This window comes from Phalacrocorax aristotelis, chromosome 3 (assembly GCF_949628215.1).
Source record: "Phalacrocorax aristotelis chromosome 3, bGulAri2.1, whole genome shotgun sequence".
NCBI classification, from domain to species: domain Eukaryota; kingdom Metazoa; phylum Chordata; class Aves; order Suliformes; family Phalacrocoracidae; genus Phalacrocorax; species Phalacrocorax aristotelis.
The window spans coordinates 28,707,760-28,725,366 of record NC_134278.1 but is presented as its reverse complement, the minus strand read 5'-3'; the positions used below and the strand labels follow the sequence as shown (position 1 = coordinate 28,725,366).

Genomic DNA, 17,607 nt, shown 5'->3' with positions numbered 1-17,607 from the left:
CATTCTCATCCATACCAGCACTCAGAATTAATTTGCTCAGGATGAATATAATTACTCTGTGGTATTTTCTGCATAAAGAGTGTTGGTGTTCATAAAATTCATTGCCACAAACCTCTTTTTTTATTACATTGATAAAAACATACTCATACGACTGTGCATGCACCATGAGCCTTCATCTCAAGTAGAAAAGAATTGAAGGCAGCACTTCATAAATTTGTAGCATTATAAAAAGTAAGAAGTTAAATGAGAAAGCTGAGCTAAAATGATATCACTGAAGTTCCACACAGTAACTTTACAAAAAATGTTCAAAAAGTTAAAAAAAAAACCCAACAAACTAGAAATGCCAGTATTTAGGTTTTTTCCCTTTCCTCATTTTTGCTCTGTTGTGCACATTCATTATTTTAGAGACCCTAAGCAGCTGATCACATGCTTTTCCGTTCTACTTGTGTTTCTTGCAGGGCACAGGAATGTGTCAGAACTGTGTAGCTAATTATGTTGTTATTTTTTCTTGGTAACTGTTTTATCTCATAGCTTGCAGAATTTGGAAGGTAGTGTCTTCCAAGACTTTTCTGTCATCCAGACTAACCCTGTGTCACAGAGATGCTGTGTGAACCTAGATAAGTCATTTAAGCTAAAATATTAATGTGACAACTAATTTTGTGTTCTTCATTGAATATGTCTGCCCAACTTTGTCTTGATTTTCAGATTTTTGGAGCCCTTAGGGAAGTACTGTACCTTCTGAATGGTGTTCGGGGAATTGAGAGTGTTCAACATCATTTGCAGTAAATCAGTGGGATCTGAAGGACTGAGCCTCAGCCCTGAGTTCTGGACTTGCCATTACCAATCTCTCTAGGTCATGTCTGCACTCAGATTTACACTGATCTTCCAGTCTATCAGGTGAGCTGTGGTATTTGTCTATATGTTTTTAGTTTATGTCAAACGTGAGATAATTCAACCTACTTCAGTCTGCAAAAATAGGATTATTTTAAACTAGTTCACCCTATGTTTCCCATTGGAAGAGAGCTCATGCACAGATACCTATGATACATGTTACTTTGAGGCAGGTTAGGCTGATAATGCATCTAAGTTCTTGTGCTGTCTTTCTGTGGTAATGAAATATAATATTTAATCATCTTTCTCACAGAATTAACAGAAAAATAATCAGATTGTGTTTCTATGTTGAACATAGAGATAGGTTTTTAAAATGCCAAATACTTGGAGAAAACATATCCTCTTGGGAAGAGTTAACTCATTGAGATGGCCATGTTAAAACCAAATCTTGCAGATTCTTTTTTTTTTTCTTTTTTTTTTTTGGCTCTGTTCTCCACGTGTTCACCTAGAAAAATCTTGGTATCTTCAAGAGTTATTGTGAACATATACTAATTAATGTTTATACGGTTCAATTACTGTAGCATTTTTGCTACAAACTATGGACAATGGAAACCTGTAAGAAAGGAAATAAATCTACACCAGCAGACATTTGAATGGAAAACAGAAAACAAAAAGAGTCACACCACTAGTGTTCAAGACAGATACAAATATTTGATTCAATATCATACCCAGAATTAATTAGGTCTTGTGAAGAGAATGGTGGCAAGGAGTCCTGTAATTAAAGGCTATGTTCTCTTCTATATGCTAAAGAACATCAGTTAGTTATATTGGAAAGCATAAATCTAACATTTCCTAAATCTTCCAAACTAAATACTTATGTGGAAGTTGTATTTTTCTGTAAGAAGCTTATTTATAGCCATGTGTCATATAAAAATAGAGTTATTACACTTAGTTATTAGAAATGAGCTTGTTTCATCAGCAAACAGCATGTGAAACAAAAGACCACTTTCAGTCTTTGCTAATGGTAGCTAGCAACGTCCAGAAGGTTTCAGGCAACTAGCAGAAATAGTATCGATAGCTAATGCAGAGTTACTCTGCAGCTGCTCTGGCAGATTACATACAGTGGCAGCAGAAATATCTGTCTCAGTCCTGTACACACCATCACTTCCCATACCTCTGGTGCAACCACAGTCCTTCCTCTGCTCCTCCTGACCATACACCAGAAAAAAGACCTGAAGCTTAAGCTCCTGCACTGCAGAAAAGCATGAAGTCCTCTTACAGGACTCCATTCCTTGTCATCACGTATTCTGAAATTGATGACACTTTTTTGCCCATGTTACTTTTGGATTTATTCTCAGCAAATGGCAATAAAAAGTTGAACTATACCTTGTTTTAGATTTAGATTTTTCTCTACAGAAAAAAAGCTAAAATAATGTGGCCAAAATCTATTCAAACTTAGCACATCTCTAGACTTGAGAAAAAAATCAGTGTATTTTTCAAGATTCTTCTCCTAGCTAGAGCTGGAAATGAACCCTAGGTCACAGTACTTGCACTCCAGTTTTAAGTAGGCTGTGAGTGAGACAAAGAAATGGATGAAAATATGCAGGTTTCTTAAGGGTTTATTTAGATTATAGTTAAGTGTGTTAACACTTTGAAAATAGTAATCTAGGGTTCTTAGAAATGTTTTTCACATTATAGCAATGTGAAATAAGAAGATTGATGCCTCTATTATTTTTTGTGCTTTGCACATAACAAATGGAAGGAGAAAAGGGAAGCTGTTTGCTCTGTATCGCACAGAATGATATTCATCAGAACCAAAAAGACCTTTACTTATAGCCCAATCTCCTAACCATTGGACTAAATTTCCTAAAATGGTTTAAAAGTGAGATGTGGAAGCAAGTGATCACTTTCACTTTTTATTTAAAGGAAATGACTTCATATTCTCGAAAACTCAGTGCAGTGATTCCTTTTGGCTTTATAACTTCAGGTTTTATTAAGTGAAAAAGTGTTTCAGGAGGGTGGAAGACCCTACTTATATTTCTAGAAAGTGAACAGAAATCTGTGGAGGAAGACAGGAAAATCTAATTTTCCCCCATCCCGAGCAAGCCAGAACTTCATAGTAAAATACCAAGGTTCATCTGCTTCCGTGACTGCCGTTGCATTTTCTCACTTTCTTGATTTGCAGCTGTATATATACTCAAATCAGGTTCAAAGGGAAATTTAGCCCTTTTTCAAGTGGGATGAAATGCCCTCTACTGTTTAGAAAATGGGACTAGATGCCTAGCATAGGCTATGTAGCTGTCTTTTAGATAACTGAGGTTGGGTGAAATTAATCTCAAGCTTAACAATTAAACTTTTAAGGAATTTTAAGTTTCAGTTGCAGGAGTTACTTACATTAAAAGCTACCGATTGTATGTATCATATCGTATCGTATCATATCATATATCATATCATATCGTATCATTAAGTAAATTGTGTAGAGCTGAAGGAACACAGGGCTTGACACACATGCTTGCCCTTGGAGTTTTAGGTAAGCCTGTTTGGTGCCCAGTGCTCTGCTGCTGAACAAGAGGTTGAAAAGTAGGCAGAGAGAAGCACAGCCCAATGCACAAGAGCTTTGCTGTGATGGAACAGGCCATTCAGGGCCTTCACTTTGAGGTCCCCATGCTCAGCATTCACCTCATGGAAACTGGCCTATGGAGTTTCCCAGAAGTGCATTTTCTGTACTTCTATAACCTTTGCTAATTCTTTCCTCTGGTGGCTTTGCTGTTGAATTGCTAGTTTATTAAAGAAATGGGATTTCCTTGGGAGAAGGCACTTCTTTTGATAACCATCAACATTTTCAAAAGATAGATTAGAAACTACCATCTCAATTTGAGCGCTGAAGGCATACTTTTGTTTCCAGAAGTGCTGGAAGCCTGCAGCTTTTACTGGTCTCAACTGCAGTGTCTAAAAAATCAGGAGTCATCACTGGCACACAAGGTCTAAATTTCCTCACCCAGAACACCTTTTTTGAACTTCTTGTCTTGCATCTTTATACAGATACTGTGGAAATTAAAATATTACAGATTTTGAGACAGCCAGCTGGTATTAATGAAAGCCAGAGAAGTATTGAAGTTGCATATATTACACTAATATTTCACTAATAGCTTGAACTGCAGCTGAAGTGAGCCTGCTTTATTTTTCTAAAAGCATCCCTGATGACCGGGATATGTTGCTGTACTCTTGCAATGCAGTGATGATCTATGAAAACAGGTAGGCAAATAAAAAGATAATTTGTATAAGTACATGCATTTTTCTAAAGGTAGGTAGAATTAGATGTTGGAGAATATTCAGTCTGAAGCTAATAGATATGACATTGTGGACCATACTAGTAATAAACACGTTAAGCTGTTAGTTAATCATAGGTCTTACTAGGGAGTTCTGTAGCTGCATCTATAACCGCTCTGCAGCATGTAGGTTTGGGTGCCTAAGCACTCCTTATAACACTGATACAGAGATAAATGTTCAGTTAGGGCTGAATGTAGCCTTTAGGCTGTGTCCTGAACTTTCTTGTCTCTCAAAGTCAAATATTATTTTTAGCTTTTATTGACCTGACCAGCTGACTCCACTCAGCAGTATTTTCTGGTCAAATGCACTTCTCCCCCTCTATGTCTAAACTGACTGACCAAAGAAGTTGTATTCTTCTGACATGAAATGGATTTTTGTTACTGAGGTCCACAGTGCAGATCATTGGAAGTTACATAATAACGTGACAGGACATAAAATTGAAAGGCTGTCAGAAGATAAAAGTGTATCAAGCTTCCCCAAGCATTTGCATTGCAACTCGTGAAGTCGGATGACATTGAAAGAGCAATTCAGTGTTTAATGCATGCACCTCTCTGGTGGCTGTGCTCTTCCACAGTACTAGCTGTTGAAGTATCAATCACAAAGCCTGTAGCATAGAATTTAATAGAGGAGTTTTCCACTAAAGAAGTTAGCTGTTGCAGTTCACCGTAACCTTCTTTCTAGCTCAACTTACCTGCTGAGGACACAGTGCTTTGTCCTTGAGTAGGCAGGATTGCTTTCATCTCATTCTTCCCACTGGAGCAGAGAAGTACAGTGTGAGTACACATGAAGGAATGCACAAGTGAGTAATTGCAACACAGGCATATATTATTATTGGATTTTTTAAAAAATGTCAAGCATTAATACATGAGAAATAAAAGTAAGTCCATAAACATCCTGAAATTCTCCTAAATGTACAGTAACACCATAAAAGATGCCTGTATTTACTACAAATAATAAAACTGTAGCATTACACTAATTGAATTCAAAACAGTTCAGCTGCATAATTTTCAGTGAAGAAGTGCTTATGAAACACAGAAAATGAACTCCAGAATGGAAGGTTCATTGCTTCTTAATCAAAAGCAGTCAGCTTTAAACACCAGCCAGTCAGGTGATAAGTTTGTCATTTCTCAGCCGGGCTTTTGGAGGGAAGTTGCCAAGAAGGCTTGACAGCCTTTAAACTTTGCAGAGCATTTTTTGCCTGTCTCTGAATATCATGTTGATCTACAAAGACTCCCGGGAGGCTGAGAGGAGAGGCAGAGTAACAGGAGTTCCATTAAAATATATTTGCAGCAATGAATGTCAAGCAGAGTTTATGGTATGAAAAAATGTGTGGTTCCTGAAAAGAAATTTTCACCACCCCTCAAGTCTGGTTCTTTCTTGTCTAATTGTGTCCAGTTACTTTGGGGGACTGAGGAGTGTCAGTGATTAATTGCCTAGGTGTCAGAGAAGTACAGGCTTGTAATGCATCATTAAAAGCCAGAGATCAGGGCTTCTGGATTAAAAAGGGGAAGCTCTGAATGAATATATTACTACTATATACAATTAACAACACAAGCCAGAAATCATTGACTTTTGTAATTTAGAACAATGGCAGCTCTCCAGTGAAAAAATATTTATGGTAGTTTTACATTGCTTTCTACAGGCTTAGTGCAAAAGGGAGAGACAAAAATTAATACGCACCAAGACAGTAACAGAGAAACCTGTGTTTGAACTGTTCTTTCCTTTTAATTAGCGTGAGCTCTGCTAAATAGGGGAAAGAATTATGAGTGGGTGGAGAGCATCTAGGTTACTGAGGGCAAATCACTCTCAAGGGAATAACTTTGCAATTTGAGCAACAGAGTCTGACCTTTACATGACTTGGGATGAACAGGTCTTCTCTGTTTTAACCCAGCATGAACAGCAACTGCAAGGCAGCCAACGTGAAGCCACTCAACCATCTTTCTCTACATGAAGGTCTGATTTGCCCTCCTTTGGCAATTATACCATTGTCCTGGAAAAATTCTCTAATGCTGGTTAATGTCTTTAATGTTAATTTCATATCCTTGAGAGTGGGACCTTATGCGCATTTAAGTAATTTTTGGTATTGGTTGAAGTCCCATTAAGATTCTGAGGTTCTTAAATTGCTTCTTGGAGTTTATTTGTCTTGTAACTTAGGTTGTAAAAGTAGCACCATAAACATTAATTGAACAGCCATTACACAGTATGGCTATTTGTTTTGGGTTGATAGAGGATATAAAGCTTCATACCCTGTGGTGGAAAACAATTAGGTCTGATGATGAACATGCTATTAAATATACCATTACCAGACTTCTACCGGTTTAACTAGGAAATAGCAACCAGCTGTAGCCAAAGCATACACAAGTGATAAAAAGTCATATTTTAATTGTCATGTCATAGCCTGTTATAAATATTGTCGGTTTTAATGTTTTATGCTAATGACAGTGACTAATGGTAGTCATTACCTCCATTCATTCTCATAAAAAATTTCCTCAAGAGAGGATGATCATAACCAGAATGCTGTTCAAAATTAAACTGTGTTTTTGTAAAATAGAGAACATAAAAAACATTTAAATACCAAGAGGTTGGCTAGCTAATTTATTTTGTTTTGAGTGTGTTTGACAACTACAGCTGTTGTTAATTGTGCCGTGAGTTGAAGGGATATTCCTTTTAGAAATATTTTTGGCATACTAACATGTGTACATATGTCATGTCTTCATATGGTTTCTGCAGAGTGGGATAAAAGGTGAACCTCACAGTGGGATACCTGTGGCCAGAAGGAAGTCTGGTGCTGCCCCTGTAGAGCCTTAATATTAAGAATATTGAATTTCCTCATCCGTTTCTTATTTCAGTTATGAATTCTGCTTACTTGACAGGTACAGAGTACTTCATTATGTGCACGAACAGAAATGCTTAAATGGATGAAGCAGCTATTTACGTCTGATAGGAGCTAAGTGGGACATTAAATTAATGCCAAACAAGTGAGTGCTCATTTTAGTTTCATTATAAATGGCTGCAGAACAGCGGTAATGCGTTGACTCTCATGTGCTGACAAGTTCTATATTTCTTACAAAGTTCCCTTAGAGCTCTATATGGAAAGACAAATTCACATACTGCATGATGAAATTAGCAGCAGATGCATTAATAATTGAATAAGGATCTCTGGAGACACACCATAGTTCAGCAGGAGAGTTGGTGACTGGCTGGTTTTAACTAGAGGCTTCTGACACATATATATATGCACTTACATAAGGCCTGAGTTAAGAGCTGCTGCCTTTATGTAACCTTTGGTATTAAATCCACTTCCTGCTTTTAGAAGACCTCCTTGCATACTTACATTTGGCTGGTCCATGAGCAGACTGCTGAACATTAATCGGAGCAGTGGGTGGCCTTGCTCACCCCTCCTTCTTCTGTGACTGTTCTCAAACTTAGAGCTGAATTCAACACAGTCCCTTCTGAATTTGTCTCCAGACGATGAGTGGAGCATGAGTGACTGAAAAACTTTCAGTGGATGCAAGACTTTTGCCACAGACCTCCACATCTGGAGTTCCTATAGAGTTGAAACATTTTCTGAAGTGCAAAATCCAGCTTCTCTCAGAAAAGCATTAAGATACTGTACTGCCATCTTTATTCCCATCCCTGTAGACAAAGTTGATGTCCTTTTATTGAACCACATAACCACATGCATTGCAGATTCCCAGGTTTGGGAAAGGAAGGAATTTGTTGCTTTTGGACATTAGCAAAGAAAACAAGAGTATTGCCAGAAAAAAAAAAATAAAGCTGCTTTTCAAAGGTACCACCAAGGCCACAATGCAATTCCTAATACTTAAATTATGATCATTCCTCATATCAAGTAATACTATGCTCAGAAGACATTGACAAAACAGTGTGACATCTCATAGACAGCAATACTTCTGGAGTAAATTCTCATGGGTTTAAAATCAGCACTTCATTGTAGTAGTGCCAGGAGAGTGATAACAATTTGAATAATCTGAGAATTTGTCCCAGTTAGAAGAAGAGTAGCAAAATTTAGCACACTATTACTGGACTAACTCCACATAGTTGTCAGCTTTACTAACTGTCCATGCAGACTTCAGTCACTGGTTTCAATTTGCGCAGGTTGAACTGACCTCTGTGTTTTGCTTTCCTCCAGTTACAGGTTATTTTATGAATCTCAGGATCTAGAAGATAGAAAAATGTAACTTCAATATATCTGTCAGTATATTTTCTGGAGTTTCAGCAGCTAAAGAAAAGCTAATTCTATTCTAAGGTTTTTTAATATATCACAAAATTTTAAATAAGCTATAATATAATTTAATAAAGTGGTGCTGTCTTTAAAAAACTTCATTAATATAAGTATGAAGTTCAAATTTTCTCTTTAGATATGAAACTCTTTTTATTCAATAACAATAGATATGTTAGTTATTCAGTAAGAGTTTGATATCAATCTTGTCCTAATCAAAATACCGAATCTGAGATCTTTTTAGTATAAGAAACATTTAAACAGTTTCTGTTGTCACTTGAAATAGGAGATAAGTCCCAGAGATTCTTATTTGTATAGTGAAATAATATGTCAATCTATTAGACTCTGAAATACCCTACAAGTAACTCAGCTGAGGAATGAACAGTACATTTTTTGCTTTGTGATGTTGGACCACAATGCATATGTTAGAGATCAGAGAATATCAGATGAAGGAGTAAATATGCTAAAAGAATACCCTGGTTTCAGCATCACCTCCTCTTTCGAGGTGCTTGAAACAAAGATGTGGAATTTAAACTGGATTTCCATATATATTTTTGATGGACAGAGGTAACATTTCACAATAATACTTTTCATTTGATTCACACATGTATAATACATTTCATTGCTGTTTTTAAAAAGTAATGTTACCATCATCTGAGTTTTTAAGGAAAAGACTAAATACTTACACAAGATCGTGTACTGCTGGATGAGAAGAATATACATTTATTACATAGATGAAAGAGGAATAAAGAAGTTATATTGATGGGGTTGGAGAGAGGGAGATCATGAGTCATTAACTATGGCTTTATGCTTCACCTGTACAGTAGGTTTAATCCTATTAACTGGTTTCCATTCATTCTGTTATTCCCATGGAGTAGGATTCTAAGTCTGCTCCAGGTTAGTCATGAATATTATGCAATCCAATAACTTTTGTATCTTTTGATAGTATATACAAGGCACGTCAGAGGTGTCACTGTTTATTCTTAACATCTGAAGCAATCACCAACTTCACAACCCTGGGCAGTTATCACTCCAGTAGAAGCAAAGAGATATTTCTAAAGCCTTCCAGTGAATGAATAAACCAATGGCTTTTATCCAGGTTTTGCAGGTCACTGAATGTTCAAAACAGCAAAGCAAATTAAAAGAACCCTTTCTTTTCGGCTATCACAGTAATTTTGCACTTGAGTATATGAGGATTTGCTAACATAAAAGCTATTGAGGAAGATATGGAGTGATTTTCTTCTAGCACTGCCTTGAAAAGTAGCAATAAATGTTGCATTTCAAATTACACCGTCCTCACCTTCCTTGAAATGTGAGTTCATTTGAAAAAAAAAAAAGAGGCATCTTTGAACACCAGGTTTTTTTCCCCTTGGTGACTTACAATCAGAGGCAACCCACTTAGAAGTAAAAAGATAATTTTCTAATTGCCAGTACAGTAACCTCAGCCTGAAGATCAAGTGACTACTTTTTGGTAATCACTAATATTGATGCTTCTGCAGGCCAGAATTTTTTCTTCCTTAGTACATTCACAACCTTCTAGTCTTCACACTTTTCTTCAGTTGTCCCTTTCTCATTATCATCACGTCTCTTCTGAATTTTTGCCCAGGTATTCTTTAGATGAACCATAGGAATAAATTGGCAAGTCTGTTGGTTTGTGGATTTGTACTTTTGTACAAATTTCCCAGAAGAATAAATCGTACCTTAGACTTGATATGTGAAATGAGGGGAAAAAACCAACCACCTTTTTTTGCATTTTTTTCTGAACTTAAACACAGTTGTGGAGAAACTGGTAAATGCTGCACCCTCCATAAGCACTCTGCTGCGCCTGAGCTCTAGGAGTGGCCAACACAGCTGAAGCAGAGCAAGATGCTGTAGCAGCAAATTATTGCTGCTAGAAACTGGACAGAATATCCGCTCTTTCCTTGGGAGCTCGAGCTCTTGGGATCATGGACAGTGTCCATAGAGAGTCCTGTCCTACTGTATTCAAGCAAAACAAATACATATAGATAGGGCCACTGTGCATATCCAAATTATCCTCTGAAGGCTGTGATAGATGTGCTGAGCTGTCAGAGCTAAAAATTCAACACAGTCCCAAAAGAATATATTTGATTTCTTTGTAGCCCACCCTGAGACGAGCAAGGGCAAGTGTTTCCATGTATTCTCTGTAAAACTTCTTTGAATTTAATGAATCAGATGGGATGCCGATTACACAGACTGATCCAAGCTTTTGCATAAAATGAAACCACTTCATTCATCCCAGCAAGTAATACCATAATTCTACTTTTTCTTCTTCTGCTATTTGAGAAAGTAGGATCTATTTTCCCAATGTCTCATAGAAGCGCAGCCTCTTCTGATCACAGAAAAAGGTGTGTATTTTTACCAGCTTTTTCCTTCTACTTTCCAGTCTACTGAAAAAGACTTTCCTCTCCCATCATGGTCTTCATCAGTTCCCTGACATTTCTTAATCCAATTAGTATTGTCACCTTTCTTGCTTCCCTTCTGTCTTTCTGGTAATGCATGGATAATGCAGGCGATGTCTGCTGACCTTGGAATTAAAATGTCTGTTTTGAACTTCACTATGCAGAAATGTCTAAAATTGGGCAGTAACATACCACATGCAGTTCCAAAGTCTTCAGTATTGCACAGTGGAGCAGCCATTAAAGAAGCTGACTTTTTTTCAAGGTCTCTTTTAGGAGCTGAGTTTCCCACTGCTGGAACAGTAAACCCAGTTTTGTCTATCAGATACTCTTCTGAAATTACTATCTCCCACACAGTGTAAGAGTACTTCAGCTGCAGTTTCCTGTCCTTTCTGTTCCCCTACCTTTACTAATCACTGCCTCTGTGGAGTTGTTAAGAGATTTGCACACAGATATAGTAAAGCAATTTTGGTGAAGGTAGGCATTTGCAACTTAAAAATGGCAGCCTTCGTGGGGAATAGGATGAATATTGTGGTATGAATAGATAGTGATTACAGTCCTAATCCAGGCTGGAGGTCCATTCCACATACTTTCATCCTCTGGTAAAGTAATATGCAATATGCATCTCCACAGATGTATTTGCATGCTCTGAATGTCTCCCCTAAAGTACTTCTGTTTTGTCATTTTAAGAAATAAAACTTTTTTGAACATAGCTGGCACAGTAAAGGACTTTCAAAAGATAATTACAAGTTCAAAGGCTTCAGTTAGGACAGCAATTCCTGAGTAGAAGCAACTGGATTCTCTTAGTTATTTCCTAGATAATTGCACTACGAAAGCGAAGCAAACTCTTTTTTTCTCTGAAAAATACAAAGCTGTGAACCTCAGATGTTGCCTAGCATGGCCAGCTGAAACTCAGGCAAGGGACAAGGGATATAGTGCGGATCTTAACAGTGATTGCACAGGAACTACCCATAAAGGCTCTAGGACTATCAGTTGCTGCAAAATCAGGTGACAATGCACACTTAAAAGGATGACTTGGAGCAGCTCCTGAAAGCTCCTGTGCCCAGACCTGAGCAGAAAGGCAGATGTTAATAAAGGAAGTTTCCTTACCAGGGCCACAGATTTTGCACTCTCTATAGCTTTAACATCATGCCTATATGAAGTTAAAGCCAGGTTAAAAACTAAAACCATCAGCATGAACCACCTCCATCTCTCAGAAATGGAGCAGAGGTTTAAAACTGTGTGTGTTGTGCGTGTGCTATAGTTTATGTTCCACTTTAGCATGGTGGAGTTAGTGAAGTCAGCAATTGCACTGACAAACAGAGGACCTCTTCCAGATGGAGGGATGTACCTAGAAAGAGATGACTTGTTGGATAACCAGTGCCCAATCCCAAGCTAGATGAAAACATAGGAATATCAAGACATTTGGAACAGTGGCCCAATAACGATGGGCTACCCAGGAGGAATAGCTTTGCCAACAGAGAAAGTTCCTTCCCCAGTCTCAGGAATTTGATGGCGCTTTTTTTGCCTTAAAAGATAAGGATTTACGTGCCATATTTTTGTTAAATAAAAGCCCACATCACTTTAGAATTTTTCTCTATATTAAATGTGCTGAAGAGAGTTCACCACCAGGATTCCACTGGAAATTAAAATGGGGTTTAGTGTTTTCATTCTTTTTTTTGGGGGTAGGGACATGTTCTTTCACCAGAATTACAGCTGTTCCCATCACACATAAACACATATATGTAATGTAAGTTAGAAAAGTTTTAGTTCAGTGCTTACTAATAATTTGACTTAGTGATTTGTTCAAGGTCGTTTTACAATTAAAATAATTGGTTTTCTCTGAACTCTTCTGGTTTTGCTTGTTTCTAAATTAAATTAATAGTAAGATTTTCATCAGTAGGGAGCACTGAGATTTTAGCCACTAGAATTTTTCAAGTATTTTAGATGCAGATTCAAGCACACTTTGGGCTATAAAATAATCTAATATTCTAATTGCACTTCACATTCAACTGTTTCTTGGACATCTGTTATGCATTGAGCAGCTGTTTCTATGGGGATGGACACAATGAATTCTATATATTTTCCATTAAACCAATGAATTTAAAATCAAGGAATATATATTCGTATCCAGATTTCTGAAGTATGTAATCTGCATTTTGTCAAAATGCATATTGGCATACTGGGGCATCTTTCAGTTGACTACTTTAACATCATCTGTGAAATTTCTTAACTGTCTTTTCAGATCTATCCTACTTATATTTTTATGTACTTCCTGTTTTGACACTTCACATTCAACCATATTTTTATGTTTTAATTAAAGTATATTCGTATCAATCCTTATATGAATACCAAGTTGGCGCAATATTAGTTTTCTAATATGGCTTTCCAATCATTCCTATTGCTTGTTAGCAGAATCTCATCCAGCTTCTCATCCTCTTACAACTGATCTTTGTCTAGAGAGATTTTTAAGGTGTGACAATATTGACATAGTAGAGAGAGCAAGATTTTTTGTAACAACTGGTTGTTTAATTGGTAGTTGAGTGGAAAACATTTTCACTACTTAGGTACTGTAAGCTTTGTCTATGAAATCAGAAAGAATTACATCACTGCACAGCACCACAGAACAGGGTGTGAGGACTGTGAGACTTTTGCAGCCTCTTCTAATGCATCGTGTAATGACAACACTAGAAAAAGGATCCTGAATTAGACAGAAAAATGTTATCTCTGTCTACTCTTCTTGTGCTCCAGGTCTCTTTCTCAGCATTTCTACTGTCTCTGTACCCCAGAAATACTTTATGTAATATTCTAATATTTTTAGCATTTTCATAAATGTATTATTGAGTGAAATCCAGTTATTTTGTAAATATTTGTGAACTGTAGACAAGAATTCATCTCATCCCAGTATCTGTGGATTCAGTTGGCAGAATGAGCTAAGTGTAACAATACTGTGGCAAATAATTCCCTTAAAGAATGTAATGTATATACTTCAGAGGTACATATACATCAGTAAAATACTGCATATGCCTGTCTTATCAACAAAATGGCAGGTATTTCCATCACATAGAAAAATAGGTTGGCACAACTACTTCGCTGTGAAATTCTGGAAAAGGGACAACAAAACTGATCTTGTCAAGGACAAAAGGAGAGTAAAGGGCAACACAAGAGTAAAGAATAATATATTTAAGCATATTCTTCAAAAGATTTGAATGATCCTGATCCAAGCAAAGGACAGTTAAGAGTGATAAATGTAATAACCCTGAAGAATAAATACAAGAACTCATTTAAGCTTTTTACTAAAGCCACAAAGGGTTGACTTACCATAAGCTATAAAAGATGTCATTAAATCATCAGCCTTTATGAATAATTGCCTGTTGTGGTTTCTGAGATGCTCCTTTCTCTCCCAGTACTCTGAGTAACTGTGTACAAGAAGTTCCAGGGTTAGACTGACAAAGAAAGTAATAAAAAAAAAAAAAAAAAGTCATATCTTACTAAAGTAATAAGAATTCACCTCGGTAGGTCTAATCACAGGTGTAAAGGTTATAAGATGTGTCTCTAAATTTATACTGTGCTAAATATAAGAGTACAGAAGACAGTTTAATAAATGGGCTACATTGAGCCAGTTCAATGGTGTTCTATGGAGTGTAGTCTGTGTACCAATAAAAATCTCTGTCATTTTATTAATTCCATTAAAGTAGCACACCACCTCCAAATATTTATAGAGATCAAGCAGTCTCACTTCAGGATGAGCCCTTCATACACACCAGAGGTACCATTTCCTGAAATGTAAACAATTGGCATCTGCTGAGCCATAATCCCTAAATCAGAAACACAAATGTTTGGATTAATAAAAATTGGAAAGCCTCATTCTTTGTTGTTGACCTCCCAATATATATTTCTTCACTTTCAGTATTATGTGCATGACTAGCATTCTTTATCTAGGACTTGGCATGCAGTGGCTTTTTGCCATAGTGACCACAAAGGACAGCAGTGATCAAATTCAAGCCAATCCAAAACCCCAGTGAAGCTCACTGACTTCAGGAGATTCGAAAGCAACCCTTAATTTCAGTGCTACACATATGATGCAGTATGAAGCAACTGAGATTTTATATTCTTAAGAATCGGAGAAATAAAAGGATATTGATTTTACCCCTTTATAAGAGTAGATGGATCTGATACAGGAAAAAGTTGAGGAAATATGAAACATAAGCTATGTGTATCCATAGTAATGGATTAGTAACTGCAAATTGGAGTAAGCAGCTTTGACAAGATGACAGGGAAACAGTCACATTTCCACTGGATTCTGCCTAGCTTTACACAAGTTCATCACAGGTACTCAGTGTCCAATCAATATTTTTTTTTTTAATTCCACAAATCTGTTTGGCTGGGAAGTAACTTGAAATAAGTTTTAGGGAAGACTGGGATTGTCCACATACAAAAGACTGAAATTATACAAAACAATAAAAATTTAAATCAGTAAAATATACCTAAGTGTAATTTTAATTGGTTTTTTCATGCTCTGTTTTCATGTTCTATTAATTTCTGGACACATTAGATTTCATTATACTCTGTAAGAAGTAAAGTGTTTTTTTAAATTTGTTGTTAGGTTATGTATTAAACTTTAGGTCTCTGCATTAGAGTTTCCATATGACTTCAAAATTATCAAAATAATTACTCTTTGTCTATGCAAATATCCAGGTTTTGCTTTTATTCCTACCCTGTCATAAAAAAAAAATCCAAAATTCTAGGCAGTATAAAAAATGCACCCTGAATCCTAGTGTCAATATTGACCTATTTCCCTTTTCAAAATAGAGTGTAATTTTACCAGACATCACTTTAACCCCAGGGTAAAGGAAGGTAGCTCCTGCCATGTTAAATAATAAGCTGTGTAAATTTCAGCTGTTGGGTGTCTATTCTGTGCCTCCAACAGGAGAAAAAGCTATTTCCAGTGGTTATGACTTCTAATGTTCATAGTTTGAAATAACCCCTATTCTGATATCAATCAGAGGAAATCTAGATTTTCTGCACCCTCACTCTTACCAAAAAGGTCTTAGAAAACAGTATAAAATCATCTTATATTATGGCCGCTGCCTTGACACTAGAATTGTCATAGTGCAGTCCATTTGTATTTATAGTTTGTACAGTACTACATTTGATCCTTGATTTTATTATTCCACTGTCATATAATTCATGTCTTTCCAGATTTTGTCACACTGAGTTACTTATTCATCTGGAGCAAGGCCAGGAAAATAAGACCTGAACCTCTTTAATCGTAGCCATGAAACAAATGTTTCAAGAGTCGAGAACGCCGCTCCAGCTGTGGGTGTCTGTGTGTGCGTATATCCATGTGCCATCCACTGGACTGTGACAGGCAAGCAGGACACAAACATGGGTGAAAACAATACCTTTGATTTCTGATCTGAGAGATTCTCTGTGCCAGCAACAATACTGGCAAAGAGCATCCAAAACCTTGGGTTAGTCCCTGTTGTAGAATGATATTTGTTCTTGCACAGAAAAGAGAATTCTTCCTAATTTCTCAAAATGCAAAATATAGATGATCACAGCCACCATTATTAGGATCTGTTCAGGAGTTTTGACCTTTTTTGTTGTTGTTTGTATTTTACTTGTGAATATTAAAGCCACTTTTTTTTGGTGAAAAACCTACGAAGAATATTCTTAGAATCACAAATCTAAGTTGTGGGAGTTGGGAACTTCTAATCATTTGCATTTTAAGTAGCCAAGGTTACTTCACCATTGCTGTGCAGTTCATAAGGTATACCTGCGTGCCACTTTGATGAGTACTGCAAGGTTAAGAAATACCCTGCAGGAATAAAAAGGCTTGTCTTTTTTCAAAATGTGTCAGTGATTATGGACTGCTTCATTGCCTATGAAATAAATATGAAAAAAGGAAATTTGTATGAAATAAAAGTAAAAATTTGCATGAAATAGAAGTAAAAAAATGCATGAAACATAAGTAAATACAATGATCTAATGACTTGACAGGCAAGCATAAAGTGGTATTTGGAGAACTGAGTCTGAACTTGCTTGACATCTAACTTCAAACAAAAATGTGTTTTGGAAAAGTCTTCCTGCTGCCAGGAAGTCCAGCTACCGGGGAAGCCGATTCCTGTAGGTTACATGTATAGCTCATGTCTTAAAAGAATAGGCTGAGCTACTTAATTTTTTTAGAAAATAATGTGACTTTTCTAAGAAAAAAAAAATTTTAAAGGGAAGGGGAAGGGAGGAGAGGAGAGGGAAGGGAAAGGGAAAGGGAAAGGGAAAGGGAAAGGGAAAGGGAAAGGGAAAGGGAAAGGGAAAGGGAAAGGGAAAGGGAAAGGAAAGGGAAGGGAAAGGGAGGGGAAAGGGAGGGGAAAGGGAAGGGAAGGGAAGGGAAGGGAAGGGAAGGGAAGGGAAGGGAAGGGAAGGGAAGGGAAGGGAAGGGAAGGGAAGGGAAGGGAAGGGAAGGGAAGGGAAGGGAAGGGAAGGGGAGGGAAAAGGAAAGGGAAAGGGAAAGGGAAGGCAAAGGGAAGGGAAGGCAAGGCAAGGCAAAAAGAAGAAAAACCTTAACATTACAATCCATTGGTTTTCTTGGGTTTGGCTTACTGGTAAAATATTTGAGAACACACAAAAATGTTTTATAAACACAATGATATCTCCTGTCATGTAAAATCCCTGTTCTTTCTTCAAGGGCCTGATAAGAAAACTGAGTTTCCTACTGAAATTGTATTTTTCTAACTAAAAGCCAGAATGCCCCAAAAATGTAAGCTGTCACTAGTTAATGCTGTCGAA

At 36.9% G+C, this 17,607-nt stretch overlaps 1 long non-coding RNA gene across 1 annotated transcript; it reads left to right on the top strand.

The window, feature by feature from the left end:
• The first annotated feature begins 728 nt into the window (after nt 1-728).
• On the top strand, nt 729-16,951 carry LOC142055732 (uncharacterized). Its single transcript, XR_012660017.1, has 3 exons — nt 729-897; nt 7,035-7,139; nt 16,021-16,951. It is a non-coding gene; the product is annotated as an uncharacterized LOC142055732 (long non-coding RNA).
• The last annotated feature ends 656 nt before the right edge of the window (nt 16,952-17,607 follow it).